The sequence below is a fragment of the Numida meleagris genome, chromosome 4 (genome assembly GCF_002078875.1).
Source record: "Numida meleagris isolate 19003 breed g44 Domestic line chromosome 4, NumMel1.0, whole genome shotgun sequence".
Classification (NCBI taxonomy): Eukaryota; Metazoa; Chordata; class Aves; order Galliformes; family Numididae; genus Numida; species Numida meleagris.
In genome coordinates, this window is record NC_034412.1 from 27,270,310 (window position 1) to 27,288,236 (window position 17,927).

The 17,927-nt window shown below is 36.7% G+C and overlaps 1 long non-coding RNA gene across 3 annotated transcripts; it reads right to left on the bottom strand.

Annotated features, from left to right (window-relative positions):
• LOC110398791 lies at positions 279 to 17,497 on the bottom strand. Of its 3 annotated transcripts, XR_002438616.1 has the most exons (4): positions 17,392 to 17,497; positions 14,569 to 14,690; positions 11,522 to 11,659; positions 279 to 705 (listed from the first exon to the last, which is right to left on the bottom strand). It is a non-coding gene; the product is annotated as an uncharacterized LOC110398791 (long non-coding RNA). The 3 variants fall into 3 exon arrangements; XR_002438617.1 differs by lacking the exons at positions 279 to 705; positions 14,569 to 14,690 and adding an exon at positions 11,858 to 11,975 and having other exon boundaries at positions 11,457 to 11,659; XR_002438615.1 differs by lacking the exon at positions 279 to 705 and having other exon boundaries at positions 11,457 to 11,659.

The following is a 17,927-nucleotide window of genomic DNA, read 5'->3' on the forward strand; positions in this document are numbered from 1 at the left end:
ACTAAGAGATTCAGCTAGTCGTTCCAGGGTAAAAGAAAACAACTATGCAATCAGATATCCACTGGGATATATACAATTCTGTCTAATCCCCTACGAAACAAAGAAAGATGTGCGATAACAGGCTATCATTAATCAGAAGATAAGAACAGTATCAACTATGGAAAAAGAAAGAAACTAGCATTACTACTCCTAGTTTGATTTTTTCCTTAGAAATATGTATTTTTGAAATAATTATTTAAAAAAGCATGTCAAAAAACCAATTACATCTGTTTGTTCTTTCACACTTCACATAATTTGGTATTTCTGCTACTATTTTAGACTAATTTAAATGCTTCCCAGCACTGAAGAGCAGAGTACTTGAAAAGGCAAAGACTTGATTATCTTAATTCATCAGGTGGGGAAAATAAGACACTGAGTGACAGAGGGCATTCCTGAAGCCATTATACTAGAGTTTTATACTTTGACATCTTTGTGGCAAAGAAAATGCACGATTTTTTTATCAGTTTAGTTGCATCTCTCAAACATCTTCAGTCTCAGTTCTTTGTTAAAGAGTTGTTTTTCAAAGCACCGTAGAAACAAGAAGGTTTCTCCCTCTCCTCTGCAACTTTTTCCTCCATGAAAGTTGCATAAAAATGTTTCCGTAGCGTTCCTTGCTTAAGACCATCAGTAAATGTTTTAAGATACCTTCAGTGTCTACTGCAACCACTGAAATGGACAACATATATATTATATTATTATCTATTAGTATAATATATATAGGACCTGAAAGCAACATGCAAGATAGCAAAGTAACATTACAAACCCCAGAGAAAGTAAATAGCTAAACAAATCTGTTTCCAAGGAAGATTTATTCCATTGAAGTATTGAAATTCTTTTAAATGAGAGAAGTCTTGAGCTTCATCTGAGTATTTTAATTACATGGAAATGCCAAAATCCAAATCTTAAAATCATAGTTCCAGTCCTGAGTTTCCCCAGGCACTAAATGTGGTATGATAACATGTCAGAGTGGAAGGGAAAAAAACAACAGGAAGCATTCAATGCATTGTTGAGCAGAAACACTCAGGAGTCCTATGCATGCACTTATCACATAACTTAAAACAGAACTAATTGAAAAGTGCGTAGTGTAATCTGATCTGCCAAGCACTCCTCAAGGTTTTAGTGATAAAACCCTTTGGAGATATCTTATCCTTAATAAGTCAGTATATACAACAGAGTGAACACTGAATTCCAGTTTTTACTGTTAACATCTCAGTATATTTACCTATACAAGTTCACGAAGACCCTCTCTTCAGAGAATTGAAGTGACAGTCAAAGTGAAAACACAAAGTTCCTAAAACATAAATAAATCACAGAACCATAGGGGATGGAAGAGATCTCTGAAGATCACCTAGTCCAACCCCACTGCTAAAACACATTCCCTAGAATAGGCTGCACAAGAAAGCATCCAGGTAGGTTTTGAATATCTCCAGCAAAGGAAGCTCCACAACTTCTGTGGGCGTCCTGTTCCCATCCTCTGTCACCATCAAAGTAAAGAAGTTCTTTCTCACATTCAGATGGAACTTCCTGTATTTCCAGTCTGCACTCGTTGCCTCTTGTTATAACACTGGATATCACAGAAAAGAGCTTGGCTCCATCCTCTTGACACTTGCCCTTTAGATCTTTATAAATAAATATTCACACAAAGCTTTTCAAAACATATTCTTGAATTTGCAAGCTATATATATCTTTCTTGAATTTGCTAAAGTCAAAAGTACACTCAAAACAAATATGATCATGATTAAATTTTTACCTCAAAAGTTGGCAAAAAAAAGTCATAATAATAACACAATATTGGTGAAATAGTTACTTAGATCTGAATCCCAACTTCTTTCCTCCAAGTTTAGCTACTGTACTTGCTGCTAGAGTCAAAGAATATCCCCAGTATTCAGGAAATGTAGTTTTGTAGCCTTCATTGTAATGCAGATGTAATTCCAGTTTAGCATTTATATCTTTACTAGAGTAAATTCTCCCACAGGTAAAATTCCTTACGTTCTGTCAGCCATTCTACCCATATGATACATAAGCTGATTAGTGTACTTGAGTGCCCTTTAAGCAACAGGTGACTTAGTGGAAAATGTTTCCTCTTCCAGCTTACAAATCCTTCCTAGAGGATTAACCTACACAGCCAATTTTACAGAGCATTCTGACTAAGATGTCCCACATGCACACTCACAAGATCCAACTGATTAGCAGTTTGACCTTAAATTATTAATAACATTTGAGAAGTTTGAGCTGATACAGCCTTAATTTGAGACTTGTTTTTGCCCTTATTACACATCTTTTATTCTTCTCAGGAATAAACAGTTGGCTGATATCAAAGGGTAGTAGAATGAATAAGATGTAAAGAATGCAAATGAAAATCACTGATAAAGAAAACCATTATACTGGAGCTGCAGACAAAGGTTAAGAGAAATATGCTATTAACTTTGAAGTTAAGAAAAAGCGATGTTCATAAACAGATGGGCCATATTGCTAATGTTTAAGATGTTCAGTCCCAAGCTTCCACCATACCATGTTAAAACAGCACGTTCTTCCCAGAGAAGACAGTGGCCTCCTTTAACTACTGAACCCTAACGCTATCTCTTGCCAATATGTTCCTCCCCAAATATTCATGAGAATTACTACAGTAAAAAAATTGGAAGATCTTTCTAAACATCAAATCTTGTGGAAGGAGGAATCTTTCTCCCACTCACAAACTTTATGAATAAGCTTTCACTGTGAAGCACTATTTACTTCTCTACTATTTCTGTAACAAAACAGCTAGCATAGTCTTATTATTTTTAAAGCTTGTGATCTTAACCCACATATCAGTATAGCTGTATCTTTAATTAATCTACCCCTTTTAGGGAAGAAACTACTACTATTTTACTTAGTCTCAGTGAATTCAAGATCAGAAATGATTCACTTAGTTCTAGGACTCCCTTTTCTTTCACAGGACCTACACTGAGTTACTTGCAGCCAAGAAGATTCTATTTGCCTTGTGTTTACTTCGTTTGCTCCTTTCTATCGTCATGCTTTCATCACTGCCTGTCTTAACCTCATTAGCTAATCTGTTTGGAAATTCTCTCGCATCACACTTATTCAGAACAGTTGAGTTCTACTGCATGGACCTGATAAATCAAAGGGAACACAGACTTGTTTAGAACAGATTTTGTTTCAGATTCTCATCAACAGTTTTCCTAAGGACTGCCATGTCATATACATACAACCTCCATCAGAGAAGCATGTAACTTGTAAGGAAGGTTATTCTGCACTCAGGTAGTGCCTTTCTGATGGATTCCAGTTGTTCTGGAAGTACTACTCCTCTATTCCTAGATACTTATTTCTCATGACAATTTAAAAATAAACCAAATCACTAAAACATGAGGTATGAATAAAAGAACAAATCTAGGCAGGAACTGAGAAATTATAACATGGAGATACCAGAGCATCATTCAGCTGTTGCTGGACAGTATGCCACCATGCTCAGGATCCTGGTGTTAAAGTTTGTCTAGGTGGTTGTGGTGTGCCACTAGTGAAGTCTTTATCCCACCAAGTGCTTGAGCAAAAGTTTTAAACAGATAAACCCACTCACTTGCTGAATTATCTTTTCACCAGCCCAGTGCAAAGATGAAATATACCTCTTCTTTCCACTAGGGTTATCAAAAAAAAAAAAAAAACAACAACTAACTGTCAGATTCAGTTCGACAATGCACTGTTAAAGACAGATACTTACATTTCTCAAAGCAGGTGTCAAAAATACATTTCTTGATTAACAAGTTTTACAGCAAACATGCAGAGAGCCATTTGACAACATGCGTAAGATTTTTTGTTCACATTTCTGAGTATGCTTCCTCTGTGGCTCCACCAGCCATAAGCAGTGTTACTCAGTCCTCCCCGCTGCAAAAGCAATAAAGCATAGTTTCCTCCCAGATCTGGTCCCCCACCATACACCAAAATACTTATGCCATTTCTGTAACAAGTTTACTTTTGGGTGGGATTTTAATGAAATAGTAAACTAAGAAACACTATGAGAGAAGATATGTGGAGGGTTCAGTGAATAGCTCAGGAGGGATGTGTGCAAGGGGGAGCTGTTAATTCCACTACCAAACTATCAAAACTTCCCAGTTCCCTCAAACATCAAAGCCATAAAGTAATCTCCGCTCCCCATGCTCCCCCCACTTTTGATGTGGGGAGGTAGGTGGGAACAGTGAATTTCAGATTTGGCTCATGCCATTGAAAAGCCTTGAACCAGCTTTCAGGAAAGAAGAGTCTTAATTATTCTCTAATTATTGTCTAGACATATTAAGCTAGGCTGGAGAGCAATACCACTATTAACTGGGGACTCACATCCCTGAATCCTCTTCTGGATTTAAGTATCTAAATCCTTTCTTTCATTTCAAAAAAGCTCCCAAAGTTGATAGAGGTCATTCAGCTAACAAACAGAACAATAATTAAGCCCAATGTACTAATTCATTTAAAAAAAAAAAAAGAAAGAAAGAAAAAGGAGAGACTAAGACCTGGTACAGTATTTTGCTATTTGTTGCTGAATTTTGAACTTCCATTGAAATTCTGGACAAAATAACCATGATTGATTTGTAAACCAAGAAGCTTTGATGAATCAGATCCTCAGCATAATGTACATCACAACCCAAAGTGATATCTTGACATTTTTCCAGTAAATACTAAGCAAAGAACTTAAGTATTCATTTACCTCACAAAAAAAAAAAAATTATGATAACCATAGGAGAGATCATACTTCGATTTTGGGTGGTTGTTTTCTAATCTTTGTAGGGTAAAAGTTCTGAGCCAAGTAAATTCTGGTTTTTACTGACCTAACATGACAGGAAAAGAAGGAACGATGACATTATCTTTCAGCAAGACAGACATATCAAGAGAACAGGACAGTTTTGCTTTACTACCAGCCAGCCTAAAAAGAACTGTGACTCTCCATTTAGACTCTTTCAAATTTTTTAACCTGGAACTAAATCCAAGTATGTCCCTTGATATGGTAAGGACATTCAATCTCATGAACAGAACAAAGATCAGGTTCTTATGCACTTACAACCACAAGAGTGCATGGTACACATCAGAAAAATAGTTTTGTTCATTGCTGACTCTCAGATAAGCCTGCCCTCCCCAGCTCTCTACTTCATCATCCAAAGGAAGCCTTGCAACATAGATCATCGCTACTGGAACAGCTGAGCAACTGGCTATGACCTCCAAACAGAAGAAAGAGTTTAGTGTACATTGTATGGGCATGTTGTTCAGTTTATTGGATGAAATAGTTGCCATCCTGCTGACAAACCTGAATAAGCACTCTGACTTTCATTTATACAAGTATTGTGAAAACAAACATGAACTTCACACTACTCTTCAAAGGTACCCAGTCCCACTTTTATAGATATTTATGAGCTTAGCCATCACTCAAGCAGAAATCAATATTTTCAACTCTGCCTAATCCTGGAGGAAGCCCCTTTGCTGGTTGAGAGTACAGCTTCTTTTCTGACCCTTCACAAGATAAGAAGATAAAACATGGAAAGGGTTGTATCAAAAAGCATTCCCTTAACAGTTTTTCTAGGCCTGATTCTAAGCGCTCTCACTATACCCTTAAGCTACATGCATTCACCAAAGGCAAGCTGTGCCTGGAATGGTTTCTCCCTTATGCTAGCCTCATAACTAGAATACTTCTCTAAAGAGTTGAAGATGAAATTAAGATCTCTTCTTCAGGAAAGCTCCCAGGTATTTCTACACTGCAATCAAGATTTAACAGCAACTCACTTATTTGGATCTACAAGCCAATTTCAAAAACACAGAGGTCATTACTGTAGCAGTGTAACTACACAGTACTGAACTCAATACTACTGGGGTTCAAAATGCTGAGTTACATACTGCCAAAAGTTGCTTGGCAGTATCCAGGTGGCCAGTTGTAAATGACTTGGTGTACACACAGATAAGTTTTAATTGCATTCACTCTATTTGGAAGAAGAAAAAACATAATAAAACATTAACTTTTTGAAAAGGGATTCCAGATAAAAATCTCATAAAATAAGCACCAGTAAGATTGACGTGCACCAGGAAAGGTAGCAGAAAGTATCATAAGTGGGAAAGTGTGGAAAAACAATAAAAAATTCCCATGCCACATTAAAAAGAACATTGTTAAATGTGATGTCAGACAAAGTAAAGCAGTCTTTATAAGAATGAAAGGGCACTGTTAGGTTTGGGAAGTGGCATTTAAAATAGTTAGCAAGGTCACAGATAAGAGAGATCTAGCTGATAGAGTCAGCTTCAAGTCTTTCAACAAGATTAATTTTTCAAAGCCTCTTAAAGAAACTAAGTAGTCATGGGATAAAAGAATGGTCCTAACATGAGTATACAATTTGAAGATTGAATGAGGTGAATTTTCATAACAGACAGGCTGTGAACAGGGTTTCACATGTGCTGGGTTACATGCTGTTCAACATTAAAAACAGATCACATGGAAAAGGAAAAAAATAATGTTGTGACAGAGATGATGAAATTATATTGTTCAAAATAGAAGAGCTGAAGACTGACTGCAAAGACATGCATAAGATTTTAAAAACTGGATAATAAATTGGCAAATGAAAATGAACTTAAGTATGAAGTGATTCAAGGTGAGGAATAGCTGTCTATGCATAGTCAGTGCAACACAATTAGTTAAGGCCTAGCAGTAGTCACTACAAACTTAAGCATTAGGAATTTGGTATATCCTTGACATTATGATATCAAAAATCAAAACAGATCTTAAAGGGCTCAGAAAATGCAGTATAAATTAAGAGCTCAGAAAAAGGCACATTCTAAAAAATATTTTCAGAACACATTAGAAGCCAGCTACAAGGAAGGACTTTTCCCAGAAACAGTAATGTTAACTTACAAATGGTTGGTGAAGGAAGTCTTCCAAACACAGTGCAACAGCTTGCTCTGATCATAGAAGCCTTCATGTATGCTCTGTGCAGTGCTTACATGGTAATGAGAGACTAAATTTATATCAACAGTAATTCTTTAGATGTTTAGATACCAAGATGTTGCAAGAACAATAAAAAATAACAAAAGTGAGCATTGTTTGATTGTCAAAATAATTCTACATGTTCACAAATAATGCATCTCCTTGAATATTTCAAGTGAGGAACTTTAGATCTATGTTTTAAAGGGCCTATTTGAAGGACTGTTGAATAAAAAATGGTGTCTATCATAGACAAAAGTCTTACTGAAATTGGTTGGACTGTTTTGTTCATCAGGCTGATGAAACATGAAAAACGTTCCTTATTTCACTTTGCAGTCATACAGAAAAGCAAAGAACGCAGAGGCAAGAAAACCCATTTGATTTCAACCCTCCCTAGTTAGAGAAGAGAAAGGAGGGATGGGAAAGCTCATGCTTTGACGTTTGCATATAGATGTTTGAAAATAAGCAATACCTTCAAGTTCCTTAAATTACCAAGTCTTCTGGATATCTGAACAAAAATCTTCCACTTTCCACCAGGTATTACTTAGTACAATTTTCTTGTATCTTCATGTAATGTAAAAAGATCCCTTATACACTAGCTACTTAAAATCCCAAATAAACAGAGATAGAATGTGACCCCCAGTCACAGTACAAGTAGTCACTACAGACCACAGTGTTTGCAAAGTATTGACAGCTCTAAAGACTCACAAAACACATCTGTGAGAAGAATGAGGTATTTTGCTGAACTTCCAAGGAAGGAAGCAGAGAAGGCAAGACTTAGTAGATTAAGGTATTATGCAGACTGTTAACTCTATGATACATTTACTTCTATTCTAGGTGCAGTAACATCTGCAACCACCCCAGGAGGATTTGGCTTACCTGGAAGAGCCTTTAATTAAATCTACAAGGAGTACAAACTTGCAATTTTTTTTCCCTGACAGTTGTATTTTACAACATAAGCTCTTTTCCAAGGCTTATGATAAGACAGTAGAGAATTCTGATCTATAGCTGCTTCTTGAAAATTATTTTATGTATGCTAGTTATTAAAGAAACAATATTTTTTCAAATGATTTGATAGTGTCAGTTACTGACATTTTTTTCAAGCTGTGTTTTATTTGCATTAAGGAGGAATACATTTAATTGTATTGCATTTCACTTTTGCAGTGATCTGAAAAGTATGTGACTGCTTGACCTTTGTACAGGTAAATCCTTGCTTCAGGTGGATAGATACTGCGTGAAGTTGTTCTTATCCCCCTTTGAGAGGAGCAAGGGTACCAAAGCCTGGTTTTGAGGTTGTAGTGGAAAAGATCCTAAGTTAACTCACGCACTGCAATATTCCTGGTAACTCTTCATTTTTATCTCTTGTCATCTTTGTTCCTAGAAATGCTTTGCTTTATCTTTCTCTCAACTTCCTTGCATTCAGGCTGCAAAGAGTACCCACCTCAAAGCAAGGGGAGACCCTGATGCTGTCCTGCCTGGCACCAGCAAAACTATCAACAGGAAAAAAAATAACATGAGGTGTGATGATTAACACTAGCAAAAGAAGGCACCAACAAAATCAACCTGCAAGAAGTTGGAATCTAATGCTAGAGTTGGATTGGGGAACCTTAGGACTATAGGATCACAAAAGGTCAGCAGCAGAGGTGCACTCTCTCTTTAGCTCACTTGAAGAGAGCTAGCTCATATAGAATTTTCATTTTAAATGAATGAGAACTCCAGTGAAAAAATAGCATTGCTTTTTCCTTTCTCACAAACATGAGCAAGAGCAAATCCTGGGAAATCTTGTTTCCCAGTTAGTCTCACATCTTTTGTTGTAGCTGTCATCCTTAATAGTAATCTATGGCATGCTTAGTAAACCTGTTCTCCACAGAAATTCTATCATTCACCACCATCATTTATGGAGATCCCTTAACAGCAATCAGTAGATGTTGTTCGGTCATACGGTTTTACCAGAAGATAATATTTTCTGTATAGTAGAACTATTCTGGTGCCTGCAAATGTTTTGACAGACACCTAGAAAGAGCCAGACAAGCATTTTCTTTATTTTTTTAAATGTCCTTTACACATTTTAAGAAATCCAAAATTCTTGGCTCATCAAAAGACTTTGATTTAAATACTGGTTTCACCTCTTAAGTCACATGACATGTCTTTATTGATTCACTCCCAGCCAAAATTATAAAAGCAAGATCATCTTTCTTGATAAGTAGTTCTGTGCTACTATTGGTAACGCACACTTGGTGCCAAAAAGATGACTTGAGTATAAATGCCATACTTAGTATTCATGCCTTGGTCAAACAGCAAGTGGGTGATGCTCAAGTCAGTGCATAAACTGTAACGTTTGCTGGAAGATTTACACAAAGCAGTGATGAAACCAACAGGGAAGGATTTCTCTTCCTCCAGAGCAATTTCTGAGACAGAAAAACAAAGCTGGAAACTTCATGGCATAAAAATCCTGTGGCAGTACACAGAATTGCTTGAGTGGGAAGGCACCCTTAAAGGGCATCTAGTCCAACTTCCCTGCAATGAACAGGAACATCTGTGGCTAGAAAGGATAACTAAATATTTAGTATTGCCAAATTGAAAACAAGTGATTTTGTATAAGACTTCACAATATTTCCATAATAAGTAATAGAAACTTCTAAGTTCAGGATAGTTTTAGACAGCTCTCTACTGTCAAGGCATGCCTCACAGATTTATAAATCATCTCTCAGCAATCACAGAGCAAAATAAATCCCAAGGAATAGTGCTAATCAATGCAGAAGTGTCACAGGGTGAGCCGTCTGCAGCACTGTAAAGGACTGCTTTGTTCTGAAGCGCAACTGCATGTGCATTTGTGCCATTACACAGTGAAATGCCACAGCTGCTCTAATAGACTCAACAAATCACATGAAGGTTGTCACTCCAACCTGGGACAAGAAGCGATGCATATCTTCCAGATAATATTATTTTACAGAATGAAATCTATGGTACGTCTCCAAAATCATCAGCGAAATAACTTGTTACCTTTGGTTCCCAATTTGCAAATATTAATAGCAATCCATAACTTTCATCATTGGTGCAACTTCCCGCTACCATACTTATAAGCTTTGTAACATTTTTTATCTATTTTTCTTGAGTAATTGATAATATTATGTTGTTCAGTACATTGGCTGTTCTAAGTGTTACAGCTGGTTTACTCTAACCACATTTCAAAGTTTCAGGTCATTTCATCCTTCTACTATAGAATGTTTTTCTGAACACTAAAAATCATAGAATTTATCTATTTTCCTAGCTAAAGGAAAAATCATGACCTTAGCTGTGGTATACATCATTATAATACCACGGCCAGAAGTTGAATAGATTTGCTTCAAGAGCTCATAAAGTTCAGAAAATATCATAGTTTAAAAAGTACACTATTATAAGCTAAGGAAATCCTACAACTTTAACTGGATAAACATTACTTGTTGAAGTTACAGTACATTCAGTGTTCAATCAAAACGTTTCTATTTATTTACACTTCAGTGATCTTTAAAACTAATCTATATGTAAAAGGTTTTTTTGAACTGGAAAAAGGTAATACAAACATTGTTTGAAAAACAGTCTAAGCATGGATGTCAAAGATCAGGTCATGCACGTGTTCTCTAGTTACTTTCCTGCTTCTCAAGATAAAACCTCACAAGAGAAAGAAATTAGAGAAAAAACTCATACTACTCAGTATAAACTAGTCATAAATATTTTAAATTTAAGACAGACATTCTAAAGCCATGTAAGATTCTGAAACAGCCTTCCAGAGTTATCAGAACAGAGGTTAGTTGTTTCATGAAAAAGCTGATATGATATCACTTCCTGCAGCAAAGACACAGTGCCAACATTTTTTGTACCGATGGATCTTCCGAAGTCGTACCATGAAAAGCAGCAGTTGAACTCTTCATGTCAACACTAAGACCAAGAAACCCAGTGCTATGTATAAGATTTCTTTCCTAACTGCATTCAGGTCTGAATAACATAAAACATAATTTTGTATTACCTTACCTCACATTTCAAACACTGTTTTGACTTCAGAGTTTCCTGAATTCATTTACACAGAAATTCCAAAGCAGCAGATACTCAGCTTTTTCTGGAAATTCCATAAAACTTAGCACTTAAAAAAAAAAATAGTCACTTGTAGAACCCCCACTCTACACTTCACTTGCAGGTAACTCCCAGCGTAAAGATGTCATTACTCGAGTTTAATGATAGCAAACACAAAAGAAGAAAGAAAAATACTAACCACTGAATATCACATCCTGTTCAAGGGAAATAAATGTCCTGCCTTACTAAGCCATAACATTACAGGTTTAGCTTACACAGTTATAGGTCTGAAATTACTATATTAAAAGATATCCATCTTCAACAAACTCACTTGAGTATGGTCTGCATTTCAGCTGATCATCGAAGTAAGAATAATTTCCAGTTAAAACAAATTACTATCAAAAGAAGTAGTTAAGGTTTATTATGTCATCAGAGAATTCTAGATATTTTAAGATACCCTCATGAAAGCAGAGTGTAAGTAAATCCCACCAATATATGCAAGTATCCAGAGGAATTTCAGTTAAGGGAAGGGCTCCAATTTCTACAGTATTTTGTTCTCAGCGTACTGTGACATTCCAGCATCTTCCAGATGAAAAAGCATTGAAACATCCATGCCAAGTGTAAGCCCTAAAGCAAAGGATTACAGTGTTAAAGTCAAGTAGTTGCCTCTGCAGAGCAGTTTAGATAATACATATAAAAAAGAAAAAAAAGAAAAAAAGGTTTAAACACAAGGACAGGAAGAGAACCTCTCAGGCTAGTTTTGACTTTAGCTACTGAAAGCCCCTCAAACCACTAGACTGGTGTGTTCCTTCCCATTTTGCTTACCATGTTCCTTTCAACGTCGAAGGATTACACTGATGGCAAAGAGTACCTGGTAGGTTCTCCTAGTTCTGTAGAACTTAGGTGCCCACATGCATGAAACGTGGAAATCGTAATCACAGTGCTAAGAAAAAGTTATCAAACAATGCTCACATATAAAAGTAGTAAACTCTGGGGAAAGATACTGCAGTAATTTCCCAATGGCTGAGAAAGAATTGATTCCAGGTGTTGCAATTAGTTCACTGAAATAAGCAGATAACAAGAGAGAATACAAATTCCAGGGCTGATTTATTCACAATTATTTGTATGCCTGAGCAGGTGCCTTGACAGCAACATCAGAAGCAATTTTTACAACTCACAGGTGTAATGCCCCTTTCAGATCTCCAGCAAAGGCAGCTGTGTTTGAACAGCTTCAGCCTGCCAGCAAACAGCTCCTCATACTCCTGCTTTTCCCAAGACACTGTTCCCTAAACTGCTGCAAGCTTGTTCCACTCTCTTTACAAGTAAACTAGAGACTCTTTGTGCTTAGGCACAATCATGACCTTGTTTAATGTATTCCTGTTTTTCTGCTGCAAAGGTAGCAGAATCAGCAGTTCCCTGGTATGTACATGAGGATCCTATTTGCAGGCTGAATTCTTCTCAGCTACAAACCATTCCCAACTGCAGTGAAAAGTTTGGGGTTTATCACAGAACTTATCAATCCATTTTAGATGCTCATAAATGCCCATTACCTAACTGCACAATCAATAAGGTATCTACCTTTATGCCATCTCTGTGAAAGACTATTATCCTGATTTTATAGAGTGCGACATGGGAAATTAGAGTCCTGAATGTAGATTACACAACCATGACTTGAATGCCTGTTTCTTAAACAAAGGAAAAACTTGCTGGTTTAAACAGTATTAAAAGGTACCTCACAGCTCCACAGAACTACCTAATAAGTATAAAACTAGTACAAAGCTTTCTCTGTGGCAAAGTTGCTTCATTTTAACATGCAGGAGAACAATCTCAAGTTTCAGTATGGAAACCTATCCTATTCTAAGTCCTCTGGAAGTAAAGAGCCATCAAACAATTTACCTGTGCTCTGTAAGCTCTCAGAAACAACTGCTATACTTCAATTTGTTGTCACTTTCAACAGCATGAACTAAGTTTAAAAGTTAGGTATTTATTTTAATCAAGTACTTGAACAACAAAAAAGAAATTGAGAGGAGAAAAAGGCTCTTTATTACATCTCTAATTTAATTAACAAACATTGAAAGCTATGAGAAAAAACAGTGCTCAAGCAAACTGAGAATCTATTAAAGCCCACCACGACTGATTTACTGGTGAGCATCAGTGTATTAATTCTGACCTCACTCAGCTAGAGAGATGCCACTGGTTTATCATTCCACCAGTTTTTGTGATCTATCCTTGCAAGGCCTCTGTAGTCTACATACAAAGGCTAAGTGCTTTTTGCTGTTGGATATGTGGCCCAGATATCCCAAGGAGTGGTGGCACAGGGCCAGCAGAGAACAAAAGTGACTGTTCACTGAAGGTAGAGCTTTTAAGAGCAGCATTTAGATCTAATGAATTTCTTCCTAACACCTAAGTACATCAGAAGTGCAGCTTCCTCCCATTGTTGTGATCTCTGTTCCTGAGATTGGCAGCTGACTTAACTTTACAGACTACCCCTTGCCTCATGCAGCTTAAAAGCAAGACTTCTGGCTGGATAATACAGATTCCAATGGGAGATCCATCTGTTCTTAGTCAACCATAAGGAAGGTTTTTCTGATGCCAAGATTCAAAGGCAGAATGATGAAAATAGGGTGATGTTGAGGAGCTTCTTTACACTGAACGATGCTTATTATCCCCTAGTGGATGTCTCTTATGTTAAGCTTCAAATTTTCTTCCCCTCTACAGTAGCATGACATGTTCATTAAAATAACTCAATTTCATTATATAATGATATTTTACTATTAAATAAGCTATCCAGTTATAATTACTTCAGAATTTTATTGTAAAAACTAAATAGGCCTTCATAAAGTTGCAGACTGACACCTCCCCACCTCCTCCAAAGTCATCTCCATGGCATTTGTATTAGAAAATGTTATAGAGATTGATCAGATGCTGGAAGTTCAGTCTCACAGCAGCAGAGCCCATGCCCTGGAATTGTCCATTTCATGATCTTGAAAACAATGAAGATGATAAACATGTTCACAGTAACGGATCAGCTGGTCTGCTAACCTATCCTTTGGAACTCAGCTGATAGCATTCTGTTTGTCAGAGCTGACAGCAGCAATGTGGAGTATTTTGAAGGTTCTGAGGTATCTATCATTCACTGTCCTCCAGGGCTCCCTAGAGGACAGGAACACACAGTTTCATGAGAAAATATTGAAGTTCTCATCCCACATTGGAACAAAAAGACAACTTCAGGAGAAGACACAAGAAAAGAGAAAAAGTGATAAACCCAGGTTGCCATCAACGCAGTGGGTTTGAACACCCATCTGGAGCTCATTCTGGCTGAAAAGTCAGACATTCGGACCAGTTTTCTTACTGCTGACTTCTGCATGCCCCACTCCACTGCACTACAGCCTCCAACAAATAAAAATTTTTTATAAAATCTAATAATTTCAACAAAATTGATTATTTTCCCAATAGGGAAAGATTTTCAGGGCAGCTATTTACTCCCTGATTAGTAACTACAGGTTTGGCCCACAGTTTTGGTTGATGATAGCTACCTGAATGCTGTGGCTGTCCCTTAGTTTTAAATTTGAGAAGCTTCATGCTGGCTCCTACTGTTGAAGGCATGTGACAACTGCTGCTACGACAGTGAATGCTTTGTGATGTCCAAAATGTTCTCCTGTACATATATTCAAAGAACAATTAAAGAGCTTAAGATATTTTAAGTATATGTTAAAAATACTCTTTGCTTATGACAGATAAGTTAGAATAATTAGGTTTTCCCAGTGGAAAAAATGCACACAAATACACAATAGCCTTTCAGTCTTGCCATCTACTTTCTGCTCTGATCTTTGTTGTTGCTGTTTTGGGGAACCGACTTTTTTCACCTTCAACTGAAACATTACTTTGAAACGTAGCAATATCAGAATAACATCATGGTTTTCTCATACTAAAAATATTCAAAGCATTCAGTAACGTTAGAACATAAATATTTTAAAATGATACTGTTAAATCTATGCTAAATTAGCTGTATCTACCAGCTTATAATCATTACAGGTCTCTGCAGTACTGTCTGTCAGGCAAAGATCCATTTGGAGATCACATCTCCCAAAGTTAGGCATTTGAGTCTGGTTTCTAAACTCTCATCACAGTCAGTAGAGATATAGCCATGAAAGCTAATGAATTATATAATTTGGCTGACTAGTCACCGCTGTGCAGAACAGCTCCAGCTCATTCTAGATACAACTGGTAAATCACAACCACGTTTATCTGATACTGAAAGGGGAAGAAAAAGCAAACAAGCATAGCAAACAAAGAAAACCTCACCACACACAAGAAGGAACTGGAATCTCTGACAAACAACAAAAAAACCTGACTTGTTATCCCTTTATTTCTCTTTTAGCCAATGAGTACTTTTAACATTTTCTTTTACAGTTTTGATCCACAACCTTATCCATGGAAATCTTTGGAAACAGAAATCTCAAGTTTCCCCCCTTCTGTTCCAAGAATATTCTAATTATCTTGTCATGTACTTTTAAATGAACACAGTCTTATTCAAGTCTCATTTGTAAGATGCATTCCACTTCAAAAATATTTCAGTTAGGCTGATAAAACATGGGATGCTTATGAAGATTATCTTCAGTTTCCTCAACTTTTTAAATGGTGAGATATTGGTCTAAAGTTCATGCTTTCTGTAAGCCACATCATCTGAGGCTCTCTTCTTTCTTAGTTGGGAGGAAAAGTGCATTTTTGCATAGAATATATACTCAGTACGTAGCAGCCCTGCCATTCATTTTCATATGTGATTCTCCCCATCCCTACCATTAGAAAAGCACATTTTATGATTATTTTTGGCCTCCTGCTATTAAGGGGCATAACTTTACTGGGAATTTTAAAGAATGCTCATTATGTACTGAAGAGTGCTGCAAGAGTCTTTTGGAATTATGCATCTCATCTGTGGAATTGAAATATGTTATTTAGAAACACTGTAGCTTCCTCTCATAAAAGGAAGAATATCAATATCCTGTAAGGAGAGATCGGTCCCAGTATAAAAACCTCAGCATTTTCAATAGGTCATATTGAAATATGGTCTATTCAGAGAATTTCAAAGAAAGAAGCACAATGAGAAGAATTCAGTTCCTTGACCGTGGTTAAAAGCAGTTGATTCTGGAATGGGGGGAGGGAGGGCAGTGTTCAGAAAACAAGGGAGGAAAAAAAGGGAGGGAAGAGGATCTTGATCCAGATTATCCCTGATCTTGACCCCATCTTTCTTCATTCTGATTTTACTTTTGTGAAGAATTATTCTTGTTTTTCCTTCATTTTATTTATTTTTCTCCTTAGCAGATTACATACACAAGCACCTTGCTTGTTCTTTATGCTATAAATCCTTAATCTTTTTAATTACAATTACTGTCAAGACAAAGTTTATTAAGAACCAGTCCACTTCACCAACAACTCCACACACACCTCTGCAGTTTGTTGAGCCAAATCACCTCTATGGCCACGTGCTACTTCAGACACTCATTTTATGAATAGCCATATTATCATGTTTGAAGATTTCACTCTCATCTAAGTTTTCTCCATAAACTACCCACAGCTTTGGCAGATACTGTGGCATGCGCTGTACTAATATGTTTTTGCTTATCCAAGGCATTTTGCAAGTGCCTCAGTAGATATACCCTCAAAGGAGATGTCTCTAGTAGAGATCTTAAGGGATCTGTCCTACATTCTATGTGCAGAGATTAAATCTTACTTCTGTATCTCAGATTATATACAGCTGTATGACTTAACTGAGAGTTGAAACATTCCACGTCACGTGGAGCTTTTCAACGGCCTACCACTACACAAAATGTTCTCAGATATTACACCCCAAATCATCTAAAATGCCATGATTTAGTCCTTTCTTTCATCTCCGATTGCTTGCAGGAGGATCATCAGCTCCATTCTGAGACTCTGCCCTGAAGCATCAAACTGTCAGTGGAGGTAGCGCTCTATTTTTAAGAGGATGCTGTACACTTACAGTACTCAGAAACAGAGAGACTGCTAACCACAGACTGTTCAGAACACATTGCACCACTTCAAGTTATAAATAAAGTAAGAAAAAACCATGCTGAAATCCCTGAGACACACATCAATTCAAAGGCAAAAAGTTAACATAAACCCTTATTAAGCCTACTTAACAGTACCCTGATTCTGTTGACTTTTCAGAACAATAATCCTTGACGTCCTTAAAATCAGCAGCTCGCATCAAACATACATGAAAACCTATCCCACACTACAGACCTCCACGTACATCTTAAAGACTCTCAAAATTTCAAATTCTAGCTAAACAATGAAATTATCTTTTAAAAGTAAAGAGTTAAGATTCATTACACAGCTACCTTAGCATCCTCCTGTGATAGAGCGCACCTAGAACTGGATACTTTGCTTTTTGTCTAACACCAAACTGAAAAAGAATAGACCACTCTACTTAGAGGCATATCAAACTTAAAAGAAAGTAAGAAGTAGCCCTCCTTTATTCATTTTAAAATCTTAAAACACCAAAAAAAACCACCTAAATTGCCTCAGCTGTGCAGACACTCCCTTGCAGGAAACTCACATCACAGGTGATGGAGATTTGCAAAGAGTAGACTGCAGTCCCAGGTGATCTTTATGTTCCTTTAAGTGTTTCTATAAAAATTATTTGTTCTATGAAGGAGAAAATACAATATAAAGCAAATTAATTCTCAAATCTAAATCATTTATGTAATCCTTAAGCATAATGGACATAAATCTTGCTGTACATGTCAGTAACAAGCAAGCTCTATAGCCACATAAAAATATGGTGTCTGCTGGAAAATGGCTATAATGAAGAAAATTTTTAACTACAAAATAAAAAAGTGCATTTTCAGAATCAAACTTTCAAGGGAAATTGATT